Genomic DNA, 10,000 nt, shown 5'->3' on the forward strand with positions numbered 1-10,000 from the left:
CACACACCTATACACACACACACACACACACACACACACACAGACAGACACACACCTATATACACACACACACACACACACACACACACTCCCAGTCTCCCATCACCACGTCACCCATTAGCACTGACAGTGTCTCCCTGTTTCCCTGTTGGTACCAAGAGGGCTGTTATCAAACACAGTCTCAAGGATATTGCTGCTATGTATGTTGTGACAATCCATTTCTCTGAAATCAATCAGATCAGTAACTGGTCAATCAAAAATCAATATTCTCTCTCTCTCTCTCTATCTCTCTCTCTCTATTTTCCCCCTTCAGTATTCTCTTTGCAGACATCGAGGGCTTCACCAGCCTGGCCTCCCAGTGCACTGCTCAGGAGTTGGTCATGACCCTGAATGAGCTCTTTGCCCGCTTCGACAAACTGGCGTCCGTAAGTAAACACCGCCCCGCTCTCCTTTCTCCTCCCCGTTTATTTACAGACTGTTTTTAACCTCTCCCGGGGCAACAACCTCTTTTGCATTTCTTTCCGTCCACCACTTGAACCCACCCCCCCCCCCCCCGTCTCTCATCCCTCACCTCCCCCCTCCCTCTCCAATTTCCTCTCTGTTCTTTTTCTTTTTTTTCTCACTTTTCTTTTTATAACTCCTGTCTGTTTCCGATCTAATTCTCTCTCTCTGTCTTTCTCTCTCTCTCTCTCTCTCTCTCTCTCTCTCTCTCTCTCTGTCTCTCTCCTTCTCTCTCTCTCTCTTTCTCTTTCTCTCTCTCTCTCTCTCTCTCTCTCTCTCTCTCTCTCTCTCTCTCTCTCTCTCTCTCTCTCTCTCTCTCTCTCTCCGCTTCTCTCTCTCTCTCTCTCTCTCTTCTCTCTCTCTCTCTCTCCTTCTCTCTCCTTCTCTCTCTCTCCTTCTCTCTCTCTCCTTCTCTCCTTCTCTCTCTCCGCCTCCCCTGTCTCTCTCTCAGGAGAACCACTGTCTGCGTATTAAGATCCTGGGAGATTGTTACTACTGTGTATCTGGTTTGCCTGAGCCCAGGGCCGACCACGCCCACTGCTGTGTGGAGATGGGAGTGGACATGATAGAGGCCATCTCGTGAGTACGGCTAACGTGTGTGTGTGTGTGTGTGTGTGTGTGTGTGTAGGCAGTGAGGAGGAACAAGAGATGCACAGGCCATTGTTATAGAGAGATAAGAATCCACACAACACACAGCAGCAGCACAACACCCATCAGCATAACAACACACATAGCAACAGAACCGTATCCGTGTTTTTGTACTGTTTATATTCCTGTGTTCCTGATGCTTGTTGGAGTGTGTGTGTGTGTGTGTGTGTGTGTTTATGTGTGTGTGTTTATGTGTGTCTGTGTGTGTGAGTGTGTGTGAGTGTGTGAGGGAGGCTGTGAGTCCGGCCTGTGTGTAGGGTGTGTGAGGCCTGTGTGTGTGTGTGTGTGTGTGTGTGTGTGTGTGTGTGTGTGTGTGTGTGTGTGGGGGAGGCTGTGAGGTCTGTGTATGTGCGTGTGTGAGGCCTGTATGTGTGTGTGTGTGTGTGCGTGTGTGTGTGTGTGCGTGTGTGTGTGTGTGTGAGGGAGGCTGTGAGTCCAGCCTGTGTGTAGGGTTTGTGAGGCCTGTCTGTGCGTGCGTGTGTGTGGGATGCTGACGTAAACACACACACCCTTCACACAGCTCTGTGTCTCTGTCTCTGTGGCAGGCTGGTAAGGGAGGTGACGGGGGTGAACGTGAACATGCGCGTGGGCATCCACAGCGGGCGCGTGCACTGCGGGGTGCTGGGGCTCAGGAAGTGGCAGTTTGACGTGTGGTCCAACGACGTCACGCTGGCCAACCACATGGAGGCCGGAGGCAAGGCAGGGTGAGAGAGACCAGCACTGTGTGTGTGTACATACCGGATCATGTAAAGGCTACATGTAACACACACACATGCACACACACTCACGCATGTGCACATACATGTTACACGCACACACACACATATACACGCACACACACACACACACCACACACACACACAGGCCGGACTCACAGCCTCCCTGACACACACACACACACACACATGCACACACACTCACGCATATGCACACACATGTACACGCACACACACTCACGTAACTGCACACACACACACACACACACACACACACACACACACACACACACACACACAAGAGAGAGACGAGCACTGTGTGTGTGTACATATTGGATCATGTAAAGGCTACCTGTACACACACACACACACGTTGACCGTAGCTCGTGCCCCCCCCTCCCAGGCGGATCCACATCACCAAGGCGACCCTGCAGTACCTGAACGGGACTATGAGGTGGAGCCTGGCTTCGGGGGCGAGAGGAACGCCTACCTGAAGGAGAACAGCATCGAGACCTTCCTGGTCCTGGGCTGCAGCCAGAAGAGGGTCAGTGTGCAGACCACCCGCACCACCAGTCACACGTGTTGTTGTGTGTCTGTGTGTGTGTGTGTGTGTGTGTGTGTGTGCGTGCGTGTGTGTGTTAACCATACAGAGGTGTCCAAGCAATGATGTTCACCACTCTTTGTAGTGACCAGTAGCTTTGTGTTTCCCCCGACCAGTCAGACTGACCTGTATGTGTGTGCGTGTGTGCGTGTGTGTGTGTGTATGTGTGTATGCGTGTATGTGTGTGTGTGTGTGTGTGTGTGTGTGTCTGTGTCTATGTGTGTGTATGTGTGTCCGTGCAGAAAGACGAGAAGGCCATGATGGCTAAGATGCAGCGGACGCGGACCAACTCTAACGAGGCCCTGATGCCTCGCTGGGTGCCTGACAGGTCCTTCACCCGGACAAGGACTCCAAGGTCTTCAGACAGATGGTGAGACCCCTCTTTAATCAATCAATCAATCAATCAATAAATCCATCCATCAATCCGTCAAACAATCTATTAATACAATTGTATTTTTGTTGGGATTCTTTCACATACTTACATTTAACCCACTGTCCCCAGCACTGGCAGTTCTATCTTCCGTCTGGATTCTTTCTGTGTTGTCTAATCCCTCTCTTTTTCCCCTCCTCAGGGGATCGACGAGTCGTCCAGCAAAGACAAGTGAGTGTCGATTTCTCGATAGTCGACAGTAGAGTTTAGCACATTAACACTGAGGCCTCACGGTCTTAACCATTTTCTCTTCTTCTCATCATTTCTTTATCTCTCTGTCTGTCTCTCTCTCTTCTCTCTCTCTCTCTCTCTCTGTCTCTCTCTCTCCCCCCTCTCTCCCCCCCCCTCTCTCCCCCCCTCTCTCCCCTCTCTCTCTCTCTCTCTCTCCCTCTCTCTCTCTCTCTCTCTCTCTCCCTGGCTGTGTGCAGCCGTGGTGCCCAGGAGGCCATGAACCCCGAGGACGAGGTGGACGAGTTCCTGGGGCGCGCCATCGACGCCCGCAGCATCGACCAGCTGAGGAAAGACCACGTCAAGAAGTTCCTGCTCACGTTCCAGACCTCCAGCCTGGAGAAAAAGGTTTGCCTACGATTCCCATCATGCTTTGTGTTTCATGTCATTCATTAGTGGGCTGCGTTCGTTAAATTCGGAAACTCTGGAAATCCGATCAGCGCTCATGGAATGGCCTCTTGTCCAATCAAATTATTTGATCCTTTATGACGTCGAACCCAGTGTGCGCTCCGGCGGCGCTCGCAGAGCGAATTTACGAACGCAGCCTAGGAGTCTGGGATTGGACTGTATTTACAGTAGATATCTGGATCTCTATTCTACCCCTCCCCCTCACCCACCACCATCACCCCCCCCCACCATCACCCCCCCCATTCCTTTGATCAGAAGACATCTAACATTTCTGCGCATTATTATTGCTCATCTGACATTATTGCACATTATTATTGCACATCTGACTTTATTGCACATTATTGCACTACTACTATTCTCATTTTTATTTTTACTACTACTATATTGTATTGTTCACTTGATTGTTGCTTGTTGCTGACTGTTGTTGTTGAGCGAGGAGCAAGATCCTATGTCAATTACGGCTCAATGTCAACGTAAGTGACAAATACTATTTGATTTGATTTCTATTTGATTTGGAGTCTTTCATTGTCTGATGTGTTGTGTCTGATGTGCATTAAGAGCCCTGTGGTGTTTCTCTCTCTGTCGTAGTATTCAAAGAAGGTGGACGATCGTTTCGGGGGTTATGTGGCGTGTACTCTACTGGTCTTCTGCTTCATCTCCTTCATCCAGATCGTCATCTTTCCACAGTGAGTGACACACACATACACACACACACACACACACACACACACACACACACACACATGTTCATGCACACATGTACACACACAAACCTGCACACACACACATACACGCACGCACTCACACATACACACTCACACACACACACACACACACTCACACACACACACACACACACACACACACACACACACACACACACACACACACACAGTGACAGTGCTTGACTTCTTCTGTATCTGTGTCCACTCTCCCAGCACCCCAGTCATGCTGGGGATCTACATCAGTATCTTCATCATCCTCGCCAACATCCTCTTCATCTGTGCCATATACTCCTGCATTAAGGTAAGAGCCTCACACACACACACACACACACACACACACTCCCAACATATTTGTGCGCACACACACCACATACAGTATACTGTACACTCACACATTAAGTTAATACGTTTTTAACTTATTATGTTTTTAGACAGTTTTTTAAACTCTTTAGCAGTCTGAGATTCTTTTGAATGAAAAGTGCATTACAAATAAAATGCATTATTATTATTATTATTATTATAGACGACTCGCTTCAAATGTACTTGTTGTAAGTCGTTTTGGATAAAGGCAGCGGCTTCTGCCAAAAGTCTAAGTCTAAATTTAACTAATCTAATTTACTTTCTCCTCCTCCTTCTTCCCCCTCTCTTCCTCCTCTCTTCCAGCTCTTTCCAGCTGCCATGCAGACCGTGTCAAAGAAGATCGTCCAGTCTCGCACCAACAGCACGCTGGTCGGGGTGTTCACCATCATCCTTGTCTTCATCTCTGCCTTCGTCAACATGGTGAGACTGCTCAGACTGGACACACACACACACACACACACACAGACGCACGCGCACACACACACGCACGCTCACACACACACACACACACACACACACACACATGCGCGTGCGCACACACACACACACACAAACCCACACAGATACACACGCACACACGCTCACACACGCACGCTCACACACGCACGCACGCACGCTCACGCACGCACACACACACACACACACACAGATAAACCTTTTCCATTAATGAATCATGTGTGTGCGTATGTCTTCCTACCATGCAGTTTGCCTGTGACACTGAGAGGCTGGTGGACTGTGTTGCTCGGGAGCTGAACCTGTCCATCGACATGGTGACGCCCTGCCTCATCCGCACCCTGAACGTGAGTGTGGACGGGGGGCTCGAGATCTGCCCCAGCCTGGGCCCCTCCTGCCCCTTCCCTGAGGTGAGTGTGTGCACCTAAGCATGCTTAAATCACTTCATTATATGTTTAACCGTTATTTAACCAGGAGGTCCCTTGAGATTAAAATCTCTTTTTTTCTGGGGAGACCTGGCCAAGATAGCACAGCAGTACTAGAAGTACTAGGTTACACAATTGTAGAATAAAACATAATAAAAACAGACATGGGACAACAGATAAATATGATAAAATCCATTTTAGGAATAGCAATCGCACTCTTCTGTCACACAATTCTTAATCAGAGCTTTGAACTCTCCCAGGGAGATTATTAAGCTGTCGTGTGTTGTGGAGGTTATTCCATGACCAGGGTGCAAATTAAGAGAAAGTGATTATTCAACAGTCAATGATCCTCTCTGTCTATTCTAGTGGGTTTGGTTCCCTGTGATAAGATCAGGGCTTTTCTCATTGCTCTATCTAGTACTGTTAGTTCTTTTGCACTTTGAGACACTTCCTTACTATGTTATGAAAGGGAAACGTTTGTCTTTCTCACTAACTGACACACAATAAACATTTGAGATAATAGAGTGTCTCACTGACTTGTAGCCTTTATGCTCGACTCGTCAATAGCTGATCAATATGAGCTATTGCTGATCAACAGTATCTATCCCTAACCCTATCTATCTATGAATCAATAATCAATCCCTCTCTCTCTCTCCCCCCCTCTCTCTCCCCTCCTCTCTCTCCCCCCCCTCTCTCTCTCCCTCTCCCACCCCCCCCCTCTCTCTCTCCCTCTCCCCCCCACCCCCCCCGCTCTCTCTCTCCCCTCCTCTCTCTCCCCCCCACCCCCTCCTCTCTCTCTCCCTCCCCCCCCCACCCCCCCGCTCTCTCTCCCCCCCCTCTCCCCCTCTCTCTCCCTCTCCCCCCCACCCCCCCCGCTCTCTCTCTCTCCCCCCCTCTCTCTCTCCCCCCCCCCCTCTCTCTCTCTGTCTCAGTATTTCAGTTACAGTGTGCTGCTGACCCTCCTGGCCTGCTCAGTGTTCCTCCAGATCAGCAGCATAGGGAAGCTGGCCCTCATGCTGCTCATCCAGCTCACCTTCCTGCTGTTGGTGGAGTGGCCACAGGTGGCGCTGTTCGACAACGCAGACCTCTTCGTCACCTCAAATGCCCTGTGAGTACTCTACTGCCGCCTGGGAGTGACACGATGGATAATATTATTCGGGTTTGCGTTACGCCTTGATCAGAGGGAGGGAGAGAGGGGGGGTGGGCTGGAGAGAGGGGGGAGAGAGAGAGAGAGGGGGGGGGGGTGGGGGGGGAGAGGGAGGGAGAGGGAGGGAGAGGGAGAGAGATTTAAAAAAAAAAACAGGCGTCTGGGTTAACGGTTGGTCTCTTTTATGGTGATGGACCCGTGGCCACGAGACTTTGCTATTTCCAATGCTATGGAGGTTCATTCTTTCTTTCTTATTATACAGGAAAAGATTCAAAGTAACATTACTAATGTTAAAATGTGTTACATTTAGACTGGCCTGACTCAGTTAAAACTGGTTTACTTACAGCAAGTTCTTGTTCTGCAGCACAAAAACACAGAATCACATAACAATACAAAAAGTAAAAGCGGGAACAGTCACAGAACCAAGACAGGAAGTCATAAAAAGCAGAAGTGAGAGTTGTCCCAGCCCAGACAGCTCTGTATTCAAACCCTCAGATCCTGGTCACGTTCGTTCTGTTCAGTGTGTTTGTTGTTCTGCCTGCGCATCTCCTCCCTAGCTTATTAGATGAACTGCTCACCCATGTGTTCCTTCGCAAATAAATTCAATAATACTCTTTTCTCTTTTTCATCTCTTAGTGATTTCAATGAAACTATTCAATGGTAAGAATGCATTTTATTATCATTATATCTCCATCGCTCTTGTTTGTTTGGAGAAAGTTGTTCAATGTTAATGTGATTGTTATTCTCCCCTCAGGTCCAGTTTCAATGAAACTACAGACCAGTGGTACGTTTCGACACAATGTTACAATGGGCTTGTTGAAAATCATCTGCTTTTATCTCTCTCTTTCTCTTCCTTCCTGACCTCCTGTTCTGTCTCTCCTCAGCCCGTTCAGTGTGACCAAAGTGTCCCTGAGGGTCATGACCCCTGTGATCCTCACTGTGTTTGTGCTGGCGCTGTACCTACACGCCCAGCAGGTTGAGTCCACTGCGCGTCTTGACTTTCTCTGGAAACTACAGGTACCATGAGCCTCTAGGGGGCACTCCTCTACCATGACAACAGCAGCTCCCAAATATTTCAGCTGAATTACTTTCCACTGCAGGATTCTTAGATATCCCCACCATACAACCGTTTCATAATAATATATGTTACTATACTATTACTTACTATTACTATTATATACATACTTATCTGTGTATAGAAATATAAAGCGAACATTCAAAATCAAATCACTTTACCTCACAGGGAGAAGGGCAACTGCAAGAGTCATTTCCACCAGAGCTCTCACCAAACATTAGCTGTCATGACGTATCCTATCTAACATTATTACAACAATTATTGTAGATTTCAAGGTCCTTCTGCTTGTTTATAAAGCTCTCACTGGCACAGCACCAGAATATCTGAAAGACCTTTTGCTAGCATATCAGCCCAATAGAGCTCTCAGGTCTTCTGACGCTGGTGTACCACATGTACAAAAGAAGAGATTGGTGAGGCTGCATTCTCATTGTATGCACCCAAATTGCGGAATGCACTGCCAGTTTACATTAGGGATGCAACCTCAGCAAATATGTTCAAGTCAAGACTAAAAACCCATCTTTTTAATATTGCCTTTAAATAACAAAATCATTAAATTATGATTACATAATGATTGGAGCACTTTGAGCTGGAACATTTGCAGGAAAAGCGCTATACAAATAAAAGTTATTATTATTATTATTATTATTATCTAATAAGTCCCTCTGGTCCGCTCCCAGGCCACCGAGGAGAAGGAGGAGATGGAGGAGCTGCAGGCCTACAACCGCCGCCTGCTCCACAACATCCTGCCCAAGGACGTGGCCGCCCACTTCCTGGCGCGCGAGCGGCGCAACGACGAGCTGTACTACCAGTCCTGCGAGTGCGTGGCCGTCATGTTCGCCTCCATCAGCAACTTCTCCGAGTTCTACGTGGAGCTGGAGGCCAACAACGAAGGGGTGGAGTGTCTGAGGCTGCTCAACGAGATCATCGCCGACTTTGACGAGGTAAAGGAGGAGGAGGAGTGGATGAGTGGGGATACCGTAGAGGTCGTTTTAATATGATATATGCCACTTAGCTGATGCTTTTATCCAAAGCGACTTACATTGCAGTGAGTGCGTTAATTTTTCGGTATATTATGGTCCCAGCGGGAATCGAACCCACACCCTAAGCGTTGTTAGCACCATGTGCTACTCACTGAGCCACAGAAGATCACTAATTCTAAGTCCACTAATGTTGTGTCATTGCCCCCGTCCCCCTGTCCCCCCGTCCCCCCTCAGCTCCTGCCCACCCTAGGTGTTGGTTCTGGTGCCGGCCCTGACCTGCAGACTGTTTGTTCCACAACAAGCTCAGCGTGTTAGTGTTGTGTTGTGTTGTTATGTTCCTCTCAGATCATCAGCGAGGACAAGTTCCGGCAGCTGGAGAAGATCAAGACCATCGGCAGCACCTACATGGCGGCCTCGGGCCTGAACGACTCCACCTACGACCGCGAGGGACGCTCCCACATCACCGCGCTGGCCGACTACGCCATGAGGCTGAGGGAGCAGATGAAGTACATCAACGAGCATTCCTTTAACAACTTCCAGATGAAAATAGGTGAGGAGGATGGAGGGGGGGGGGGGAATAAGAGGCCAGCCCGAGGTAAGGGTGAGGTTCTAGTTTAGACGAGTTCCCGTTAATGAGGAGGACAGGAATAGATGAGACAGACAGACATGGTGATTGGATTGATAGAGAAATGGGTATTGTGGGTGTTACCATGGGCAGCGGTAGCCTAGTGGTTAGAGAGGCCGGCTAGCAATCGGAAGGTCTCTGGTTCGATCCCCGCCTCAGGGAGCTGCATGTGCCTTTGAGCAAGGCACTTAACCCCTTATTGCTCCAGGGGCACTGACTTTGGCTGACCCTGTGCTTAGAGAAAAAAATACAAAATTCCAACAATTTACTTTGAATGACTTGGTGTTAAGTAACGCGTCCTGCTCTTGATTCTCAGGTCTGAATATTGGGCCAGTGGTTGCCGGGGTGATCGGAGCACGGAAGCCACAGTACGATATCTGGGGGAACACGGTGAACGTGGCTAGTCGGATGGACAGCACAGGGGTCCCCGACCACATTCAGGTATGGAAGTTGTCTATAATGCTCACTGTCACTTAGTTATACTCAAGTCCTTAATAGCAATACTGTATGAAGCCCTGGTTTTATTTACTTTCTCTTTTAAGTGCATAGTTCCGGACGCCATTGCTGCACTTTGTCTGAGCTTGGATTTGAACCAACATCCTTTAATTTCTGTTAATAATTGGCCAATGTTGTGGCTTTCTGCTCAGGTGACCACAGACCTACACCAGGTGCTCGCAG

At 48.8% G+C, this 10,000-nt stretch overlaps 1 pseudogene across 1 annotated transcript in view; it reads left to right on the forward strand.

The window, feature by feature from the left end:
• LOC308160358 (adenylate cyclase type 6-like) overlaps positions 1–10,000 on the forward strand; it is a 33,641-nt pseudogene that overhangs the window by 22,783 nt on the left and 858 nt on the right. Inside the window, exons 4-22 of the transcript in view lie at positions 314–425; positions 953–1,080; positions 1,695–1,853; positions 2,269–2,409; positions 2,709–2,836; positions 3,039–3,067; positions 3,325–3,472; positions 4,121–4,218; positions 4,471–4,558; positions 4,921–5,037; positions 5,322–5,480; positions 6,428–6,603; positions 7,279–7,302; positions 7,397–7,426; positions 7,527–7,659; positions 8,395–8,658; positions 9,043–9,247; positions 9,639–9,763; positions 9,970–10,000. The exon at positions 9,970–10,000 is cut by the window's right edge and continues 858 nt beyond it. The product of the transcript in view is annotated as an adenylate cyclase type 6-like (transcript). The remainder of the gene's footprint in view (positions 1–313; positions 426–952; positions 1,081–1,694; positions 1,854–2,268; positions 2,410–2,708; positions 2,837–3,038; positions 3,068–3,324; positions 3,473–4,120; positions 4,219–4,470; positions 4,559–4,920; positions 5,038–5,321; positions 5,481–6,427; positions 6,604–7,278; positions 7,303–7,396; positions 7,427–7,526; positions 7,660–8,394; positions 8,659–9,042; positions 9,248–9,638; positions 9,764–9,969) is intronic.

This window comes from Nansenia antarctica (assembly GCF_963989245.1).
Source record: "Nansenia antarctica genome assembly, chromosome: 6".
Classification (NCBI taxonomy): Eukaryota; Metazoa; Chordata; class Actinopteri; order Argentiniformes; family Microstomatidae; genus Nansenia; species Nansenia antarctica.